Consider the following 24,132-nt stretch of genomic DNA (forward strand, 5'->3'; position numbering starts at 1 on the left):
TGGAATATTCGCTAGTGAAAAAATGAAACAATGCCATTTGCAGCACCATAGATGAGTCTAGACGTAATCACGCCACGTGTAGTAAGTGAGAAAGCAAAAGGCACATATCCTATCATATCACTTTCAGGAGTTACTTAAAAATTGATACCAATGAAGATATTTCCACAGAGAAAGGCAATCACAGATTCATTAAAAAACTTATGGTTCACCAAATAGAAAGGGATGAGGATTGGATACATTACCATATTGGGGTTAACAGAGATATACAAACCATGTGAAATATATAACCACCAAAGACGTACGGAAGACCAGGAGAAGACTGCTCAACATTGTGTCATAACCTATATTGGCAAAAGATGCGAGGAAGAATAGATACACGTATATGTGTGATAGAACCACATCTTGCACACCTAGAACAAACAAACCATTGTAATCAAATTTGCTGGGATAAAAAATAAAAAGTAAATTACAAATATGAACAAGGAGTAATGAGACATAAAGTTAAAGGGCTTTTTCCTGGCAGATTCCATTCTAATATACACCCTAGAACACCACTTCCATTAAGGCTCTGTTTCCCTAGTAACCAAATTTGGTAAAGGAGAAATGCTGCCAACCTTGTGGCCGTATCCTGCAAGAGCAGCTTTAAAGTCACAGCTAATGGTCACTTAACATTCACAAGAATTCAGGGCTGTAAAGGACACTTGCCCTAAATATTTGTGCTGAAGTAGGGAATGGACAAAATATTCAAAACAGGCAAATATTGCAAGAAGAGATTATGAAGAGTTAAGTTTTATTCACACTCTTTTTAAAAAAAAGGAAAATGGATAAAAGCTCAACCTCAGGGAGTGTTAGACGCATGCAATCTAATCTACAAAAAGTTTCAACTTACACCAGTCGACTGACCATCAGCAAAAAGTCTACAAACAATAAATGCTGAAGGGGTTTTAGAGAACTGTGTACCCTCTGCCTGCTGGTGAGACGTAAAGGGGTAACAGCCAATAATGAGAACAGAAAGGAGCTGTGTTTAAAAGTAAAAATGGAGGTACTATTCAATCCAGCAGGCGCACCATTGGACCTCTCACCTGAGAAGACAAGAATCGAGAAGACACAGGCCGCAAAAGCTGCAGTGCAGCCTTATTCACAATAGCCAAGACAGTGAAGCAATCAAAATGTCCAACAACAGGTAAATGGATAAAGAAGAAGTGGTCCATGTACACAATGGAATATTAGCCATGGAAGACAATGAACCATTGCTCTTTGAGGCACCACAAATGAGTCTGGAGATAATCACGAAAGATGAGGTAAGTTGGAAAGCAAAAGACCTGTGTTCTATGATAGCACTTATAGGCGTTATCTAATAACTGACACAAATGAACACATTTCCACAGAGAAAGACACTCACAGATTTAGAAAACAAACTATGCTCATCTAAAACGACAGGTGGGGGGAATGGATAAATTAAGGTTAGTGTTACTATATGTATACAAACACATATGATATACATATCTCAAAAAGGCCAACCATATAGCAAGGGAAGTCTGCGGAACCCTCTGTAACATTTTACATGGGAAGAGGATCTGTACTTGAATAGACATATATAATGTACAAATGAACCAGATTGTGTACACCTAGGACAAACAATATTCTAAGCTTTACCCCAATTAAAACACTTTTAAAAACCAAGAAGAAATAATGACACATAAACTTATGGGGGTTTCTCCACGCACATTCCAATGGAATTTACAACCTAGGAACACGACTTCCAGAAAGGCTCTGCTGCCCTACTACCCAGATTTGGGAATGGAGAAATGCTGCCTCCTTGAGGCCACTTCCCACAACAGCAGCTTTAAACCCATTGCTAAAGGTCACTAAATATTCACCAAACTTGCAGTTCGGGAAATGACACCTGCTCTCTAAAAAAACGCTGGGGTGGAAAATCGACCAAATAATTCAAAAGAGGGCAACCTTCAAAGAAGACAATTTCAAGAGTTATATTGTACTGCCAATTGTTTCCTTTTTTTAACAGAAAAGAAAACGGCGGAGAAAAATGATGAGTTTTACGAATTTTCAAAGACATGCAAACCCAAATTACAAAAACCTATCAGCTCACAGCAGCCAGAAGGGCCATTAGCATAAATGCTGTAAACAATAAATGCTGAAGCGATTGTGGAGAAATGCGTACCCTCGACTCTAAGGGGGACGTGGTAAGAGCCACTAATGAAAACACAAAGAGGGTGCTTTGAAAAGGGAAACACGGTGCTACCAGTCAATCAATCACACCCACTGCTGGGCCTATCACCTGAGAACATGAGAATCAAAAAGTCACAGGCTGGCAAACCTGCACTCCAAAAATATTTACCATAGCCAACACTTGGAAGCAATGAAAATGTCCATCAACCGAGGAATGCACAAAGAAGAAGTGGTCCACGTACACAGTGGAAAATTACGCCAATAAAAAATAAAAATTAAATTTAAAAATCCAACAAAAGTAAGGAGACATCAGCTTGTGTGGGTTTGTCCGGGCACACTCCACTCTAATTTATAACCGAGAAACACCACAGGCCGCAAGGGCTTTTCCCTAGTTACCAGGGTGGGGAACATAGAAAGGCTGCCGCCCTCTGGCAGTTACCTGCAAAAGCAGTTTTAAAGCCTGTGCTAATGGTCATTTCATAGGAACAAGTACTGCAGAACTGTAAATGAAACCTGCCCTCAAAATGTCTTCAGGGAGGTAACGGCCAAAACATTTCAAAAGGTGACACGTACTTTAAGAGAACACTTTGAAGAACTAAGGGGTAATCACTGCTTGAAAAATAAAAAGGACATGCCTTAAAGCTCAATTTCAACGGATTATGAGGCACATGCGAATTCAACCACAAAGAGGTATCAGCTCACACTTGTCAGAATAACCATGAGCAAGAAAACTACAAACAATAAATGCTGAAGGTGTTGTGGAGAAATGCATACCCTCAACTTCAAGGGGGACGTAAGTTGGAAAGGGCCACGAATGAGAACAGAATGGAGGTGCCTTAAAAATATAAACATTGAGCTACCATATGATCCAGCAGGCCCACTCCTCCACCTATAATCTAAGAAGAGAGAATTGGAAAGACACAGGCAGGCAAATCTGCATTGCCCAGTATTACAATAGCCAAGATATGGAAGTAACCAAAAAGACCACCAACAGATGGGTGGGCAAAGAAGAACTCCTCCATGTACAGATGGAATATTCGCTAGTGAAAAAATGAAACAATGCCATTTGCAGCACCATAGATGAGTCTAGACGTAATCACGCCACGTGTAGTAAGTGAGAAAGCAAAAGGCACATATCCTATCATATCACTTTCAGGAGTTACTTAAAAATTGATACCAATGAAGATATTTCCACAGAGAAAGGCAATCACAGATTCATTAAAAAACTTATGGTTCACCAAATAGAAAGGGATGAGGATTGGATACATTACCATATTGGGGTTAACAGAGATATACAAACCATGTGAAATATATAACCACCAAAGACGTACGGAAGACCAGGAGAAGACTGCTCAACATTGTGTCATAACCTACATTGGCAAAGGATGCGAGGAAGAATAGATACACGTATATGTGTGAAAGAACCACATCTTGCACACCTAGAACAAACAAACCATTGTAATCAAATTTGCTGGGATAAAAAATAAAAAGTAAATTACAAATATGAACAAGAAGTAATGAGACATAAAGTTAAAGGGCTTTTTCCTGGCACATTCCATTCTAATATACACCCTAGAACACCACTTCCATTAAGGCTCTGTTTCCCTAGTAACCAAATTTGGTAAAGGAGAAATGCTGCCACCTTGTGGCCGTATCCTGCAAGAGCAGCTTTAAAGTCACAGCCAATGGTCACTTAACATTCACAAGGACTCAGGGCTGTAAAGGACACTTGCCCTAAATATTTGTGCTGAAGTAGGGAATGGGCAAAAAATTCAATACAGGCAAATGTTTCAAGAAGAGATTAGGAAGAGTTAAGTTTTACTCACACTCTTTTTAAAAAAAAGGAAAATGGATAAAAGCTCAACCTCAGGGAGTGTTAGACGCATGCAATCTAATCTACAAAAAGTTTCAACTTACACCAGTCGACTGACCATCAGCAAAAAGTCTACAAACAATAAATGCTGAAGGGGTTTTAGAGAACTGTGTACCCTCTGCCTGCTGGTGAGACGTAAAGGGGTAACAGCCAATAATGAGAACAGAAAGGAGCTGTGTTTAAAAGTAAAAATGGAGGTACTATTCAATCCAGCAGGCGCACCATTGGACCTCTCACCTGAGAAGACAAGAATCGAGAAGACACAGGCCGCAAAAGCTGCAGTGCAGCCTTATTCACAATAGCCAAGACAGTGAAGCAATCAAAATGTCCAACAACAGGTAAATGGATAAAGAAGAAGTGGTCCATGTACACAATGGAATATTAGCCATGGAAGACAATGAACCATTGCTCTTTGAGGCACCACAAATGAGTCTGGAGATAATCATGAAAGATGAGGTAAGTTGGAAAGCAAAAGACCTGTGTTCTATGATAGCACTTATAGGCGTTATCTAATAACTGACACAAATGAACATATTTCCACAGAGAAAGACACTCACAGATTTAGAAAACAAACTATGCTCATCTAAAACGACAGGTGGGGGGAATGGATAAATTAAGGTTAGTGTTACTATATGTATACAAACACATATGATATACATATCTCAAAAAGACCAACCATATAGCAAGGGAAGTCTGCGGAACCCTCTGTAACATTTTACATGGGAAGAGGATCTGTACTTGAATAGACATATATAATGTACAAATGAACCAGATTGTGTACACCTAGGACAAACAATATTCTAAGCTTTACCCCAATTAAAACACTTTTAAAAACCAAGAAGAAATAATGACACATAAACTTATGGGGGTTTCTCCACGCACATTCCAATGGAATTTACAACCTAGGAACACGACTTCCAGAAAGGCTCTGCTGCCCTACTACCCAGATTTGGGAATGGAGAAATGCTGCCTCCTTGAGGCCACTTCCCACAACAGCAGCTTTAAACCCATTGCTAAAGGTCACTAAATATTCACCAAACTTGCAGTTCGGGAAATGACACCTGATCTCTAAAAAAACGCTGGGGTGGAAAATCGACCAAATAATTCAAAAGAGGGCAACCTTCAAAGAAGACAATTTCAAGAGTTATATTGTACTGCCAATTGTTTCCTTTTTTTAACAGAAAAGAAAACGGCGGAGAAAAATGATGAGTTTTACGAATTTTCAAAGACATGCAAACCCAAATTACAAAAACCTATCAGCTCACAGCAGCCAGAAGGGCCATTAGCATAAATGCTGTAAACAATAAATGCTGAAGCGATTGTGGAGAAATGCGTACCCTCGACTCTAAGGGGGACGTGGTAAGAGCCACTAATGAAAACACAAAGAGGGTGCTTTGAAAAGGGAAACACGGTGCTACCAGTCAATCAATCACACCCACTGCTGGGCCTATCACCTGAGAACATGAGAATCCAAAAGTCACAGGCTGGCAATCCTGCACTCCAACAATATTTACCATAGCCAACACTTGGAAGCAATGAAAATGTCCATCAACCGAGGAATGCACAAAGAAGAAGTGGTCCACGTACACAGTGGAAAATTACTCCAATAAAAAATAAAAATTAAATTTAAAAATCCAACAAAAGTAAGGAGACATCAGCTTGTGTGGGTTTGTCCGGGCACACTCCACTCTAATTTATAACCGAGAAACACCACAGGCCGCAAGGGCTTTTCCCTAGTTACCAGGGTGGGGAACATAGAAAGGCTGCCGCCCTCTGGCAGTTAGCTGCAAAAGCAGTTTTAAAGCCTGTGCTAATGGTCATTTCATAGGAACAAGTACTGCAGAACTGTAAATGAAACCTGCCCTCAAAATGTCTTCAGGGAGGTAACGGCCAAAACATTTCAAAAGGTGACACGTACTTTAAGAGAACACTTTGAAGAACTAAGGGGTAATCACTGCTTGAAAAATAAAAAGGACATGCCTTAAAGCTCAATTTCAACGGATTATGAGGCACATGCGAATTCAACCACAAAGAGGTATCAGCTCACACTTGTCAGAATAACCATGAGCAAGAAAACTACAAACAATAAATGCTGAAGGTGTTGTGGAGAAATGCATACCCTCAACTTCAAGGGGGACGTAAGTTGGAAAGGGCCACGAATGAGAACAGAATGGAGGTGCCTTAAAAATATAAACATTGAGCTACCATATGATCCAGCAGGCCCACTCCTCCACCTATAATCTAAGAAGAGAGAATTGGAAAGACACAGGCAGGCAAATCTGCATTGCCCAGTATTACAATAGCCAAGATATGGAAGTAACCAAAAAGACCACCAACAGATGGGTGGGCAAAGAAGAACTCCTCCATGTACAGATGGAATATTCGCTAGTGAAAAAATGAAACAATGCCATTTGCAGTACCATAGATGAGTCTAGTCGTAATCACGCCACGTGTAGTAAGTGAGAAAGCAAAAGGCACATATACTATCATATCACTTTCAGGAGTTACTTAAAAATTGATACCAATGAAGATATTTCCACAGAGAAAGGCAATCACAGATTCATTAAAAAACTTATGGTTCACCAAATAGAAAGGGATGAGGATTGGATACATTACCATATTGGGGTTAACAGAGATATACAAACCATGTGAAATATATAACCACCAAAGACGTACGGAAGACCAGGAGAAGACTGCTCAACATTGTGTCATAACCTACATTGGCAAAGGATGCGAGGAAGAATAGATACACGTATATGTGTGATAGAACCACATCTTGCACACCTAGAACAAACAAACCATTGTAATCAAATTTGCTGGGATAAAAAATAAAAAGTAAATTACAAATATGAACAAGAAGTAATGAGACATAAAGTTAAAGGGCTTTTTCCTGGCACATTCCATTCTAATATACACCCTAGAACACCACTTCCATTAAGGCTCTGTTTCCCTAGTAACCAAATTTGGTAAAGGAGAAATGCTGCCACCTAGTGGCCGTTTCCTGCAAGAGCAGCTTTAAAGTCACAGCTAATGGTCACTTAACATTCACAAGGACTCAGGGCTGTAAAGGACACTTGCCCTAAATATTTGTGCTGAAGTAGTGAATGGACAAAAAATTCAAAACAGGCAAATGTTTCAAGAAGAGATTATGAAGAGTTAAGTTTTACTCACACTCTTTTTAAAAAAAAGGAAAATGGATAAAAGCTCAACCTCAGGGAGTGTTAGACGCATGCAATCTAATCTACAAAAAGTTTCAACTTACACCAGTCGACTGACCTTCAGCAAAAAGTCTACAAACAATAAATGCTGAAGGGGTTTTAGAGAACTGTGTACCCTCTGCCTGCTGGTGAGACGTAAAGAGGTAACAGCCAATAATGAGAACAGAAAGGAACTGTGTTTAAAAGTAAAAATGGAGGTACTATTCAATCCAGCAGGCACACCATTGGACCTCTCACCTGAGAAGACAAGAATCGAGAAGACACAGGCCGCAAAAGCTGCAGTGCAGCCTTATTCACCATAGCCAAGACAGTGAAGCAATCAAAATGTCCAACAACAGGTAAATGGATAAAGAAGAAGTGGTCCATGTACACAATGGAATATTAGCCATGGAAGACAATGAACCATTGCTCTTTGAGGCACCACAAATGAGTCTGGAGATAATCATGAAAGATGAGGTAAGTTGGAAAGCAAAAGACCTGTTTTCTATGGTAGCACTTATAGGCGTTACCTAATAACTGACACAAATGAACATATCTCCACAGAGAAAGACACTCTGATTTAGAAAACAAACTATGCTCATCTAAAACGACAGGTGGGGGGAATGGATAAATTAAGATTAGTGTTACTATATGTATACAAACACATATGATATACATATCTCAAAAAGACCAACCATATAGCAAGGGAAGTCTGCGGAACCCTCTGTAACATTTTACATGGGAAGAGGATCTGTACTTGAATAGACATATATAATGTACAAACGAACCAGATTGTGTACACCTAGGACAAACAATATTCTAAGCTTTACCCCAATTAAAACACTTTTAAAAACCAAGAAGAAATAATGACACATAAACTTGTGGGGGTTTCTCCACGCACATTCCAATGGAATTTACAACCTAGGAACACGACTTCCAGAAAGGCTCTGCTGCCCTACTACCCAGATTTGGGAATGGAGAAATGCTGCCTCCTTGAGGCCACTTCCCACAACAGCAGCTTTAAACCCATTGCTAAAGGTCACTAAATATTCACCAAACTTGCAGTTCGGGAAATGACACCTGCTCTCTAAAAAAACGCTGGGGTGGAAAATCGACCAAATAATTCAAAAGAGGGCAACCTTCAAAGAAGACAATTTCAAGAGTTATATTGTACTGCCAATTGTTTCCTTTTTTTAACAGAAAAGAAAACGGCGGACAAAAATGATGAGTTTTACGAATTTTCAAAGACATGCAAACCCAAATTACAAAAACCTATCAGCTCACAGCAGCCAGAAGGGCCATTAGCATAAATGCTGTAAACAATAAATGCTGAAGCGATTGTGGAGAAATGCGTACCCTCGACTCTAAGGGGGACGTGGTAAGAGCCACTAATGAAAACACAAAGGGGGTGCTTTGAAAAGGGAAACACGGTGCTACCAGTCAATCAATCACACCCACTGCTGGGCCTATCACCTGAGAAAATGAGAATCAAAAAGTCACAGGCTGGCAATCCTGCACTCCAACAATATTTACCATAGCCAACACTTGGAAGCAATGAAAATGTCCATCAACCGAGGAATGCACAAAGAAGAAGTGGTCCACGTACACAGTGGAAAATTACTCCAATAAAAAATAAAAATTAAATTTAAAAATCCAACAAAAGTAAGGAGACATCAGCTTGTGTGGGTTTGTCCGGGCACACTCCACTCTAATTTATAACCGAGAAACACCACAGGCCGCAAGGGCTTTTCCCTAGTTACCAGGGTGGGGAACATAGAAAGGCTGCCGCCCTCTGGCAGTTACCTGCAAAAGCAGTTTTAAAGCCTGTGCTAATGGTCATTTCATAGGAACAAGTACTGCAGAACTGTAAATGAAACCTGCCCTCAAAATGTCTTCAGGGAGGTAACGGCCAAAACATTTCAAAAGGTGACACGTACTTTAAGAGAACACTTTGAAGAACTAAGGGGTAATCACTGCTTGAAAAATAAAAAGGACATGCCTTAAAGCTCAATTTCAACGGATTATGAGGCACATGCAAATTCAACCACAAAGAGGTATCAGCTCACACTTGTCAGAATAACCATGAGCAAGAAAACTACAAACAATAAATGCTGAAGGTGTTGTGGAGAAATGCATACCCTCAACTTCAAGGGGGACGTAAGTTGGAAAGGGCCACGAATGAGAATAGAATGGAGGTGCCTTAAAAATATAAACATTGAGCTACCATATGATCCAGCAGGCCCACTCCTCCACCTATAATCTAAGAAGAGAGAATTGGAAAGACACAGGCAGGCAAATCTGCATTGCCCAGTATTACAATAGCCAAGATATGGAAGTAACCAAAAAGACCACCAACAGATGGGTGGGCAAAGAAGAACTCCTCCATGTACAGATGGAATATTCGCTAGTGAAAAAATGAAACAATGCCATTTGCAGCACCATAGATGAGTCTAGATGTAATCACGCCACGTGTAGTAAGTGAGAAAGCAAAAGGCACATATCCTATCATATCACTTTCAGGAGTTACTTAAAAATTGATACCAATGAAGATATTTCCACAGAGAAAGGCAATCACAGATTCATTAAAAAACTTATGGTTCACCAAATAGAAAGGGATGAGGATTGGATACATTACCATATTGGGGTTAACAGAGATATACAAACCATGTGAAATATATAACCACCAAAGACGTACGGAAGACCAGGAGAAGACTGCTCAACCTTGTGTCATAACCTACATTGGCAAAGGATGCGAGGAAGAATAGATACACGTATATGTGTGAAAGAACCACATCTTGCACACCTAGAACAAACAAACCATTGTAATCAAATTTGCTGGGATAAAAAATAAAAAGTAAATTACAAATATGAACAAGAAGTAATGAGACATAAAGTTAAAGGGCTTTTTCCTGGCACATTCCATTCTAATATACACCCTAGAACACCACTTCCATTAAGGCTCTGTTTCCCTAGTAACCAAATTTGGTAAAGGAGAAATGCTGCCAACCTTGTGGCCGTATCCTGCAAGAGCAGCTTTAAAGTCACAGCTAATGGTCACTTAACATTCACAAGAATTCAGGGCTGTAAAGGACACTTGCCCTAAATATTTGTGCTGAAGTAGGGAATGGACAAAATATTCAAAACAGGCAAATATTGCAAGAAGAGATTATGAAGAGTTAAGTTTTATTCACACTCTTTTTAAAAAAAAGGAAAATGGATAAAAGCTCAACCTCAGGGAGTGTTAGACGCATGCAATCTAATCTACAAAAAGTTTCAACTTACACCAGTCGACTGACCATCAGCAAAAAGTCTACAAACAATAAATGCTGAAGGGGTTTTAGAGAACTGTGTACCCTCTGCCTGCTGGTGAGACGTAAAGGGGTAACAGCCAATAATGAGAACAGAAAGGAGCTGTGTTTAAAAGTAAAAATGGAGGTACTATTCAATCCAGCAGGCGCACCATTGGACCTCTCACCTGAGAAGACAAGAATCGAGAAGACACAGGCCGCAAAAGCTGCAGTGCAGCCTTATTCACAATAGCCAAGACAGTGAAGCAATCAAAATGTCCAACAACAGGTAAATGGATAAAGAAGAAGTGGTCCATGTACACAATGGAATATTAGCCATGGAAGACAATGAACCATTGCTCTTTGAGGCACCACAAATGAGTCTGGAGATAATCATGAAAGATGAGGTAAGTTGGAAAGCAAAAGACCTGTGTTCTATGGTAGCACTTATAGGCGTTATCTAATAACTGACACAAATGAACATATTTCCACAGAGAAAGACACTCACAGATTTAGAAAACAAACTATGCTCATCTAAAACGACAGGTGGGGGGAATGGATAAATTAAGGTTAGTGTTACTATATGTATACAAACACATATGATATACATATCTCAAAAAGGCCAACCATATAGCAAGGGAAGTCTGCGGAACCCTCTGTAACATTTTACATGGGAAGAGGATCTGTACTTGAATAGACATATATAATGTACAAATGAACCAGATTGTGTACACCTAGGACAAACAATATTCTAAGCTTTACCCCAATTAAAACACTTTTAAAAACCAAGAAGAAATAATGACACATAAACTTGTGGGGGTTTCTCCACGCACATTCCAATGGAATTTACAACCTAGGAACACGACTTCCAGAAAGGCTCTGCTGCCCTACTACCCAGATTTGGGAATGGAGAAATGCTGCCTCCTTGAGGCCACTTCCCACAACAGCAGCTTTAAACCCATTGCTAAAGGTCACTAAATATTCACCAAACTTGCAGTTCGGGAAATGACACCTGCTCTCTAAAAAAACGCTGGGGTGGAAAATCGACCAAATAATTCAAAAGAGGGCAACCTTCAAAGAAGACAATTTCAAGAGTTATATTGTACTGCCAATTGTTTCCTTTTTTTAACAGGAAAGAAAACGGCGGAGAAAAATGATGAGTTTTACGAATTTTCAAAGACATGCAAACCCAAATTACAAAAACCTATCAGCTCACAGCAGCCAGAAGGGCCATTAGCATAAATGCTGTAAACAATAAATGCTGAAGCGATTGTGGAGAAATGCGTACCCTCGACTCTAAGGGGGACGTGGTAAGAGCCACTAATGAAAACACAAAGAGGGTGCTTTGAAAAGGGAAACACGGTGCTACCAGTCAATCAATCACACCCACTGCTGGGCCTATCACCTGAGAAAATGAGAATCAAAAAGTCACAGGCTGGCAATCCTGCACTCCAACAATATTTACCATAGCCAACACCTGGAAGCAATGAAAATGTCCATCAACCGAGGAATGCACAAAGAAGAAGTGGTCCACGTACACAGTGGAAAATTACTCCAATAAAAAATAAAAATTAAATTTAAAAACCCAACAAAAGTACGGAGACATCAGCTTGTGTGGGTTTGTCCGGGCACACTCCACTCTAATTTATAACCGAGAAACACCACAGGCCGCAAGGGCTTTTCCCTAGTTACCAGGGTGGGAAACATAGAAAGGCTGCCGCCCTCTGGCAGTTAGCTGCAAAAGCAGTTTTAAAGCCTGTGCTAATGGTCATTTCATAGGAACAAGTACTGCAGAACTGTAAATGAAACCTGCCCTCAAAATGTCTTCAGGGAGGTAATGGCCAAAACATTTCAAAAGGTGACACGTACTTTAAGAGAACACTTTGAAGAACTAAGGGGTAATCACTGCTTGAAAAATAAAAAGGACATGCCTTAAAGCTCAATTTCAACGGATTATGAGGCACATGCGAATTCAACCACAAAGAGGTATCAGCTCACACTTGTCAGAATAACCATGAGCAAGAAAACTACAAACAATAAATGCTGAAGGTGTTGTGGAGAAATGCATACCCTCAACTTCAAGGGGGACGTAAGTTGGAAAGGGCCACGAATGAGAACAGAATGGAGGTGCCTTAAAAATATAAACATTGAGCTACCATATGATCCAGCAGGCCCACTCCTCCACCTATAATCTAAGAAGAGAGAATTGGAAAGACACAGGCAGGCAAATCTGCATTGCCCAGTATTACAATAGCCAAGATATGGAAGTAACCAAAAAGACCACCAACAGATGGGTGGGCAAAGAAGAACTCCTCCATGTACAGATGGAATATTCGCTAGTGAAAAAATGAAACAATGCCATTTGCAGTACCATAGATGAGTCTAGTCGTAATCACGCCACGTGTAGTAAGTGAGAAAGCAAAAGGCACATATACTATCATATCACTTTCAGGAGTTACTTAAAAATTGATACCAATGAAGATATTTCCACAGAGAAAGGCAATCACAGATTCATTAAAAAACTTATGGTTCACCAAATAGAAAGGGATGAGGATTGGATACATTACCATATTGGGGTTAACAGAGATATACAAACCATGTGAAATATATAACCACCAAAGACGTACGGAAGACCAGGAGAAGACTGCTCAACATTGTGTCATAACCTACATTGGCAAAGGATGCGAGGAAGAATAGATACACGTATATGTGTGAAAGAACCACATCTTGCACACCTAGAACAAACAAACCATTGTAATCAAATTTGCTGGGATAAAAAATAAAAAGTAAATTACAAATATGAACAAGAAGTAATGAGACATAAAGTTAAAGGGCTTTTTCCTGGCACATTCCATTCTAATATACACCCTAGAACACCACTTCCATTAAGGCTCTGTTTCCCTAGTAACCAAATTTGGTAAAGGAGAAATGCTGCCACCTAGTGGCCGTTTCCTGCAAGAGCAGCTTTAAAGTCACAGCTAATGGTCACTTAACATTCACAAGGACTCAGGGCTGTAAAGGACACTTGCCCTAAATATTTGTGCTGAAGTAGTGAATGGACAAAAAATTCAAAACAGGCAAATGTTTCAAGAAGAGATTATGAAGAGTTAAGTTTTACTCACACTCTTTTTAAAAAAAAGGAAAATGGATAAAAGTTCAACCTCAGGGAGTGTTAGACGCATGCAATCTAATCTACAAAAAGTTTCAACTTACACCAGTCGACTGACCATCAGCAAAAAGTCTACAAACAATAAATGCTGAAGTGGTTTTAGAGAAATGTGTACCCTCTGCCTGCTGGTGAGACGTAAAGAGGTAACAGCCAATAATGAGAACAGAAAGGAACTGTGTTTAAAAGTAAAAATGGAGGTACTATTCAATCCAGCAGGCACACCATTGGACCTCTCACCTGAGAAGACAAGAATCGAGAAGACACAGGCCGCAAAAGCTGCAGTGCAGCCTTATTCACCATAGCCAAGACAGTGAAGCAATCAAAATGTCCAACAACAGGTAAATGGATAAAGAAGAAGTGGTCCATGTACACAATGGAATATTAGCCATGGAAGACAATGAACCATTGCTCTTTGAGGCACCACAAATGAGTCTGGAGATAATCATGAAAGATGAGGTAAGTTGGAAAGCAAAAGACCTGTTTTCTATGGTAGCACTTATAGGCGTTACCTAATAACTGACACAAATGAACATATCTCCACAGAGAAAGACACTCTGATTTAGAAAACAAACTATGCTCATCTAAAACGACAGGTGGGGGGAATGGATAAATTAAGATTAGTGTTACTATATGTATACAAACACATATGATATACATATCTCAAAAAGACCAACCATATAGCAAGGGAAGTCTGCGGAACCCTCTGTAACATTTTACATGGGAAGAGGATCTGTACTTGAATAGACATATATAATGTACAAACGAACCAGATTGTGTACACCTAGGACAAACAATATTCTAAGCTTTACCCCAATTAAAACACTTTTAAAAACCAAGAAGAAATAATGACACATAAACTTATGGGGGTTTCTCCACGCACATTCCAATGGAATTTACAACCTAGGAACACGACTTCCAGAAAGGCTCTGCTGCCCTACTACCCAGATTTGGGAATGGAGAAATGCTGCCTCCTTGAGGCCACTTCCCACAACAGCAGCTTTAAACCCATTGCTAAAGGTCACTAAATATTCACCAAACTTGCAGTTCGGGAAATGACACCTGCTCTCTAAAAAAACGCTGGGGTGGAAAATCGACCAAATAATTCAAAAGAGGGCAACCTTCAAAGAAGACAATTTCAAGAGTTATATTGTACTGCCAATTGTTTCCTTTTTTTAACAGAAAAGAAAACGGCGGAGAAAAATGATGAGTTTTACGAATTTTCAAAGACATGCAAACCCAAATTACAAAAACCTATCAGCTCACAGCAGCCAGAAGGGCCATTAGCATAAATGCTGTAAACAATAAATGCTGAAGCGATTGTGGAGAAATGCGTACCCTCGACTCTAAGGGGGACGTGGTAAGAGCCACTAATGAAAACACAAAGAGGGTGCTTTGAAAAGGGAAACACGGTGCTACCAGTCAATCAATCACACCCACTGCTGGGCCTATCACCTGAGAAAATGAGAATCAAAAAGTCACAGGCTGGCAATCCTGCACTCCAACAATATTTACCATAGCCAACACTTGGAAGCAATGAAAATGTCCATCAACCGAGGAATGCACAAAGAAGAAGTGGTCCACGTACACAGTGGAAAATTACTCCAATAAAAAATAAAAATTAAATTTAAAAATCCAACAAAAGTAAGGAGACATCAGCTTGTGTGGGTTTGTCCGGGCACACTCCACTCTAATTTATAACCGAGAAACACCACAGGCCGCAAGGGCTTTTCCCTAGTTACCAGGGTGGGAAACATAGAAAGGCTGCCGCCCTCTGGCAGTTAGCTGCAAAAGCAGTTTTAAAGCCTGTGCTAATGGTCATTTCATAGGAACAAGTACTGCAGAACTGTAAATGCAACCTGCCCTCAAAATGTCTTCAGGGAGGTAATGGCCAAAACATTTCAAAAGGTGACACGTACTTTAAGAGAACACTTTGAAGAACTAAGGGGTAATCACTGCTTGAAAAATAAAAAGGACATGCCTTAAAGCTCAATTTCAACGGATTATGAGGCACATGCGAATTCAACCACAAAGAGGTATCAGCTCACACTTGTCAGAATAACCATGAGCAAGAAAACTACAAACAATAAATGCTGAAGGTGTTGTGGAGAAATGCATACCCTCAACTTCAAGGGGGACGTAAGTTGGAAAGGGCCACGAATAAGAACAGAATGGAGGTGCCTTAAAAAGGTAAACATTGAGCTACCATATGATCCAGCAGGCCCACTCCTCCACCTATAATCTAAGAAGAGAGAATTGGAAAGACACAGGCAGGCAAATCTGCATTGCCCAGTATTACAATAGCCAAGATATGGAAGTAACCAAAAAGACCACCAACAGATGGGTGGGCAAAGAAGAACTCCTCCATGTACAGATGGAATATTCGCTAGTGAAAAAAATGAAACAATGCCATTTGCAGCACCATAGATGAGTCTAGACGTAATCACGCCACGTGTAGTAAGTGAGAAAGCAAAAGGCACATATCCTATCATATCACTTTCAGGAGTTACTTAAAAATTGATACCAATGAAGATATTTCCACAGAGAAAGGCAATCACAGATTCATTAAAAAACTTATGGTTCACCAAATAGAAAGGGATGAGGATTGGATACATTACCATATTGGGGTTAACAGAGATATACAAACCATGTGAAATATATAACCACCAAAGACGTACGGAAGACCAGGAGAAGACTGCTCAACATTGTGTCATAACCTACATTGGCAAAGGATGCGAGGAAGAATAGATACACGTATATGTGTGAAAGAACCACATCTTGCACACCTAGAACAAACAAACCATTGTAATCAAATTTGCTGGGATAAAAAATAAAAAGTAAATTACAAATATGAACAAGAAGTAATGAGACATAAAGTTAAAGGGCTTTTTCCTGGCACATTCCATTCTAATATACACCCTAGAACACCACTTCCATTAAGGCTCTGTTTCCCTAGTAACCAAATTTGGTAAAGGAGAAATGCTGCCACCTAGTGGCCGTTTCCTGCAAGAGCAGCTTTAAAGTCACAGCTAATGGTCACTTAACATTCACAAGGACTCAGGGCTGTAAAGGACACTTGCCCTAAATATTTGTGCTGAAGTAGTGAATGGACAAAAAATTCAAAACAGGCAAATGTTTCAAGAAGAGATTATGAAGAGTTAAGTTTTACTCACACTCTTTTTAAAAAAAAGGAAAATGGATAAAAGTTCAACCTCAGGGAGTGTTAGACGCATGCAATCTAATCTACAAAAAGTTTCAACTTACACCAGTCGACTGACCATCAGCAAAAAGTCTACAAACAATAAATGCTGAAGGGGTTTTAGAGAAATGTGTACCCTCTGCCTGCTGGTGAGACGTAAAGGGGTAACAGCCAATAATGAGAACAGAAAGGAGCTGTGTTTAAAAGTAAAAATGGAGGTACTATTCAATCCAGCAGGCGCACCATTGGACCTCTCACCTGAGAAGACAAGAATCGAGAAGACACAGGCCGCAAAAGCTGCAGTGCAGCCTTATTCACAATAGCCAAGACAGTGAAGCAATCAAAATGTCCAACAACAGGTAAATGGATAAAGAAGAAGTGGTCCATGTACACAATGGAATATTAGCCATGGAAGACAATGAACCATTGCTCTTTGAGGCACCACAAATGAGTCTGGAGATAATCATGAAAGATGAGGTAAGTTGGAAAGCAAAAGACCTGTGTTCTATGGTAGCACTTATAGGCGTTATCTAATAACTGACACAAATGAACATATTTCCACAGAGAAAGACACTCACAGATTTAGAAAACAAACTATGCTCATCTAAAACGACAGGTGGGGGGAATGGATAAATTAAGGTTAGTGTTACTATATGTATACAAACACATATGATATACATATCTCAAAAAGGCCAACCATATAGCAAGGGAAGTCTGCGGAACCCTCTGTAACATTTTACATGGGAAGAGGATCTGTACTTGAATAGACATATATAATGTACAAATGAACCAGATTGTGTACACCTAGGACAAACAATATTCTAAGCTTTACCCCAATTAAAACACTTTTAAAAACCAAGAAGAAATAATGACACATAAACTTATGGGGGTTTCTCCACGCACATTCCAATGGAATTTACAACCTAGGAACACGACTTCCAGAAAGGCTCTGCTGCCCTACTACCCAGATTTGGGAATGGAGAAATGCTGCCTCCTTGAGGCCACTTCCCACAACAGCAGCTTTAAACCCATTGCTAAAGGTCACTAAATATTCACCAAACTTGCAGTTCGGGAAATGACACCTGCTCTCTAAAAAAACGCTGGGGTGGAAAATCGACCAAATAATTCAAAAGAGGGCAACCTTCAAAGAAGACAATTTCAAGAGTTATATTGTACTGCCAATTGTTTCCTTTTTTTAACAGGAAAGAAAACGGCGGAGAAAAATGATGAGTTTTACGAATTTTCAAAGACATGCAAACCCAAATTACAAAAACCTATCAGCTCACAGCAGCCAGAAGGGCCATTAGCATAAATGCTGTAAACAATAAATGCTGAAGCGATTGTGGAGAAATGCGTACCCTCGACTCTAAGGGGGACGTGGTAAGAGCCACTAATGAAAACACAAAGAGGGTGCTTTGAAAAGGGAAACACGGTGCTACCAGTCAATCAATCACACCCACTGCTGGGCCTATCACCTGAGAACATGAGAATCAAAAAGTCACAGGCTGGCAATCCTGCACTCCAACAATATTTACCATAGCCAACACCTGGAAGCAATGAAAATGTCCATCAACCGAGGAATGCACAAAGAAGAAGTGGTCCACGTACACAGTGGAAAATTACTCCAATAAAAAATAAAAATTAAATTTAAAAACCCAACAAAAGTACGGAGACATCAGCTTGTGTGGGTTTGTCCGGGCACACTCCACTCTAATTTATAACCGAGAAACACCACAGGCCGCAAGGGCTTTTCCCTAGTTACCAGGGTGGGAAACATAGAAAGGCTGCCGCCCTCTGGCAGTTAGCTGCAAAAGCAGTTTTAAAGCCTGTGCTAATGGTCATTTCATAGGAACAAGTACTGCAGAACTGTAAATGAAACCTGCCCTCAAAATGTCTTCAGGGAGGTAATGGCCAAAACATTTCAAAAGGTGACACGTACTTTAAGAGAACACTTTGAAGAACTAAGGGGTAATCACTGCTTGAAAAATAAAAAGGACATGCCTTAAAGCTCAATTTCAACGGATTATGAGGCACATGCGAATTCAACCACAAAGAGGTATCAGCTCACACTTGTCAGAATAACCATGAGCAAGAAAACTACAAACAATAAATGCTGAAGGTGTTGTGGAGAAATGCATACCCTCAACTTCAAGGGGGACGTAAGTTGGAAAGGGCCACGAATGAGAACAGAATGGAGGTGCCTTAAAAAGGTAAACATTGAGCTACCATATGATCCAGCAGGCCCACTCCTCCACCTATAATCTAAGAAGAGAGAATTGGAAAGACACAGGCAGGCAAATCTGCATTGCCCAGTATTACAATAGCCAAGATATGGAAGTAACCAAAAAGACCACCAACAGATGGGTGGGCAAAGAAGAACTCCTCCATGTACAGATGGAATATTCGCTAGTGAAAAAAATGAAACAATGCCATTTGCAGCACCATAGATGAGTCTAGACGTAATCACGCCACGTGTAGTAAGTGAGAAAGCAAAAGGCACATATCCTATCATATCACTTTCAGGAGTTACTTAAAAATTGATACCAATGAAGATATTTCCACAGAGAAAGGCAATCACAGATTCATTAAAAAACTTATGGTTCACCAAATAGAAAGGGATGAGGATTGGATACATTACCATATTGGGGTTAACAGAGATATACAAACCATGTGAAATATATAACCACCAAAGACGTACGGAAGACCAGGAGAAGACTGCTCAACATTGTGTCATAACCTATATTGGCAAAAGATGCGAGGAAGAATAGATACACGTATATGTGTGATAGAACCACATCTTGCACACCTAGAACAAACAAACCATTGTAATCAAATTTGCTGGGATAAAAAATAAAAAGTAAATTACAAATATGAACAAGGAGTAATGAGACATAAAGTTAAAGGGCTTTTTCCTGGCAGATTCCATTCTAATATACAACCTAGAACACCACTTCCATTAAGGCTCTGTTTCCCTAGTAACCAAATTTGGTAAAGGAGAAATGCTGCCAACCTTGTGGCCGTATCCTGCAAGAGCAGCTTTAAAGTCACAGCTAATGGTCACTTAACATTCACAAGAATTCAGGGCTGTAAAGGACACTTGCCCTAAATATTTGTGCTGAAGTAGGGAATGGACAAAATATTCAAAACAGGCAAATATTGCAAGAAGAGATTATGAAGAGTTAAGTTTTATTCACACTCTTTTTTAAAAAAAGGAAAATGGATAAAAGCTCAACCTCAGGGAGTGTTAGACGCATGCAATCTAATCTACAAAAATTTTCAACTTACACCAGTCGACTGACCATCAGCAAAAAGTCTACAAACAATAAATGCTGAAGGGGTTTTAGAGAACTGTGTACCCTCTGCCTGCTGGTGAGACGTAAAGGGGTAACAGCCAATAATGAGAACAGAAAGGAGCTGTGTTTAAAAGTAAAAATGGAGGTACTATTCAATCCAGCAGGCGCACCATTGGACCTCTCACCTGAGAAGACAAGAATCGAGAAGACACAGGCCGCAAAAGCTGCAGTGCAGCCTTATTCACAATAGCCAAGACAGTGAAGCAATCAAAATGTCCAACAACAGGTAAATGGATAAAGAAGAAGTGGTCCATGTACACAATGGAATATTAGCCATGGAAGACAATGAACCATTGCTCTTTGAGGCACCACAAATGAGTCTGGAGATAATCATGAAAGATGAGGTAAGTTGGAAAGCAAAAGACCTGTGTTCTATGATAGCACTTATAGGCGTTATCTAATAACTGACACAAATGAACATATTTCCACAGAGAAAGACACTCACAGATTTAGAAAACAAACTATGCTCATCTAAAACGACAGGTGGGGGGAATGGATAAATTAAGGTTAGTGTTACTATATGTATACAAACACATATGATATACATATCTCAAAAAGGCCAACCATATAGCAAGGGAAGTCTGCGGAACCCTCTGTAACATTTTACATGGGAAGAGGATCTGTACTTGAATAGACATATATAATGTACAAATGAACCAGATTGTGTACACCTAGGACAAACAATATTCTAAGCTTTACCCCAATTAAAACACTTTTAAAAACCAAGAAGAAATAATGACACATAAACTTGTGGGGGTTTCTCCACGCACATTCCAATGGAATTTACAACCTAGGAACACGACTTCCAGAAAGGCTCTGCTGCCCTACTACCCAGATTTGGGAATGGAGAAATGCTGCCTCCTTGAGGCCACTTCCCACAACAGCAGCTTTAAACCCATTGCTAAAGGTCACTAAATATTCACCAAACTTGCAGTTCGGGAAATGACACCTGCTCTCTAAAAAAACGCTGGGGTGGAAAATCGACCAAATAATTCAAAAGAGGGCAACCTTCAAAGAAGACAATTTCAAGAGTTATATTGTACTGCCAATTGTTTCCTTTTTTTAACAGAAAAGAAAACGGCGGAGAAAAATGATGAGTTTTACGAATTTTCAAAGACATGCAAACCCAAATTACAAAAACCTATCAGCTCACAGCAGCCAGAAGGGCCATTAGCATAAATGCTGTAAACAATAAATGCTGAAGCGATTGTGGAGAAATGCGTACCCTCGACTCTAAGGGGGACGTGGTAAGAGCCACTAATGAAAACACAAAGAGGGTGCTTTGAAAAGGGAAACACGGTGCTACCAGTCAATCAATCACACCCACTGCTGGGCCTATCACCTGAGAACATGAGAATCCAAAAGTCACAGGCTGGCAAACCTGCACTCCAACAATATTTACCATAGCCAACACTTGGAAGCAATGAAAATGTCCATCAACCGAGGAATGCACAAAGAAGAAGTGGTCCACGTACACAGTGGAAAATTACTCCAATAAAAAATAAAAATTAAATTTAAAAATCCAACAAAAGTAAGGAGACATCAGCTTGTGTGGGTTTGTCCGGGCACACTCCACTCTAATTTATAACCGAGAAACACCACAGGCCGCAAGGGCTTTTCCCTAGTTACCAGGGTGGGAAACATAGAAAGGCTGCCGCCCTCTGGCAGTTAGCTGCAAAAGCAGTTTTAAAGCCTGTGCTAATGGTCATTTCATAGGAACAAGTACTGCAGAACTGTAAATGAAACCTGCCCTCAAAATGTCTTCAGGGAGGTAATGGCCAAAACATTTCAAAAGGTGACACGTACTTTAAGAGAACACTTTGAAGAACTAAGGGGTAATCACTGCTTGAAAAATAAAAAGGACATGCCTTAAAGCTCAATTTCAACGGATTATGAGGCACATGCGAATTCAACCACAAAGAGGTATCAGCTCACACTTGTCAGAATAACCATGAGCAAGAAAACTACAAACAATAAATGCTGAAGGTGTTGTGGAGAAATGCATACCCTCAACTTCAAGGGGGACGTAAGTTGGAAAGGGCCACGAATGAGAACAGAATGGAGGTGCCTTAAAAAGGTAAACATTGAGCTACCATATGATCCAGCAGGCCCACTCCTCCACCTATAATCTAAGAAGAGAGAATTGGAAAGACACAGGCAGGCAAATCTGCATTGCCCAGTATTACAATAGCCAAGATATGGAAGTAACCAAAAAGACCACCAACAGATGGGTGGGCAAAGAAGAACTCCTCCATGTACAGATGGAATATTCGCTAGTGAAAAAAATGAAACAATGCCATTTGCAGCACCATAGATGAGTCTAGACGTAATCACGCCACGTGTAGTAAGTGAGAAAGCAAAAGGCACATATCCTATCATATCACTTTCAGGAGTTACTTAAAAATTGATACCAATGAAGATATTTCCACAGAGAAAGGCAATCACAGATTCATTAAAAAACTTATGGTTCACCAAATAGAAAGGGATGAGGATTGGATACATTACCATATTGGGGTTAACAGAGATATACAAACCATGTGAAATATATAACCACCAAAGACGTACGGAAGACCAGGAGAAGACTGCTCAACATTGTGTCATAACCTATATTGGCAAAAGATGCGAGGAAGAATAGATACACGTATATGTGTGATAGAACCACATCTTGCACACCTAGAACAAACAAACCATTGTAATCAAATTTGCTGGGATAAAAAATAAAAAGTAAATTACAAATATGAACAAGGAGTAATGAGACATAAAGTTAAAGGGCTTTTTCCTGGCAGATTCCATTCTAATATACAACCTAGAACACCACTTCCATTAAGGCTCTGTTTCCCTAGTAACCAAATTTGGTAAAGGAGAAATGCTGCCAACCTTGTGGCCGTATCCTGCAAGAGCAGCTTTAAAGTCACAGCTAATGGTCACTTAACATTCACAAGAATTCAGGGCTGTAAAGGACACTTGCCCTAAATATTTGTGCTGAAGTAGGGAATGGACAAAATATTCAAAACAGGCAAATATTGCAAGAAGAGATTATGAAGAGTTAAGTTTTATTCACACTCTTTTTTAAAAAAAGGAAAATGGATAAAAGCTCAACCTCAGGGAGTGTTAGACGCATGCAATCTAATCTACAAAAATTTTCAACTTACACCAGTCGACTGACCATCAGCAAAAAGTCTACAAACAATAAATGCTGAAGGGGTTTTAGAGAACTGTGTACCCTCTGCCTGCTGGTGAGACGTAAAGGGGTAACAGCCAATAATGAGAACAGAAAGGAGCTGTGTTTAAAAGTAAAAATGGAGGTACTATTCAATCCAGCAGGCGCACCATTGGACCTCTCACCTGAGAAGACAAGAATCGAGAAGACACAGGCCGCAAAAGCTGCAGTGCAGCCTTATTCACAATAGCCAAGACAGTGAAGCAATCAAAATGTCCAACAACAGGTAAATGGATAAAGAAGAAGTGGTCCATGTACACAATGGAATATTAGCCATGGAAGACAATGAACCATTGCTCTTTGAGGCACCACAAATGAGTCTGGAGATAATCATGAAAGATGAGGTAAGTTGGAAAGCAAAAGACCTGTGTTCTATGATAGCACTTATAGGCGTTATCTAATAACTGACACAAATGAACATATTTCCACAGAGAAAGACACTCACAGATTTAGAAAACAAACTATGCTCATCTAAAACGACAGGTGGGGGGAATGGATAAATTAAGGTTAGTGTTACTATATGTATACAAACACATATGATATACATATCTCAAAAAGGCCAACCATATAGCAAGGGAAGTCTGCGGAACCCTCTGTAACATTTTACATGGGAAGAGGATCTGTACTTGAATAGACATATATAATGT

This window comes from Balaenoptera borealis, assembly GCF_965194805.1.
Source record: "Balaenoptera borealis genome assembly, chromosome: 9".
Taxonomy (NCBI): Eukaryota; Metazoa; Chordata; class Mammalia; order Artiodactyla; family Balaenopteridae; genus Balaenoptera; species Balaenoptera borealis.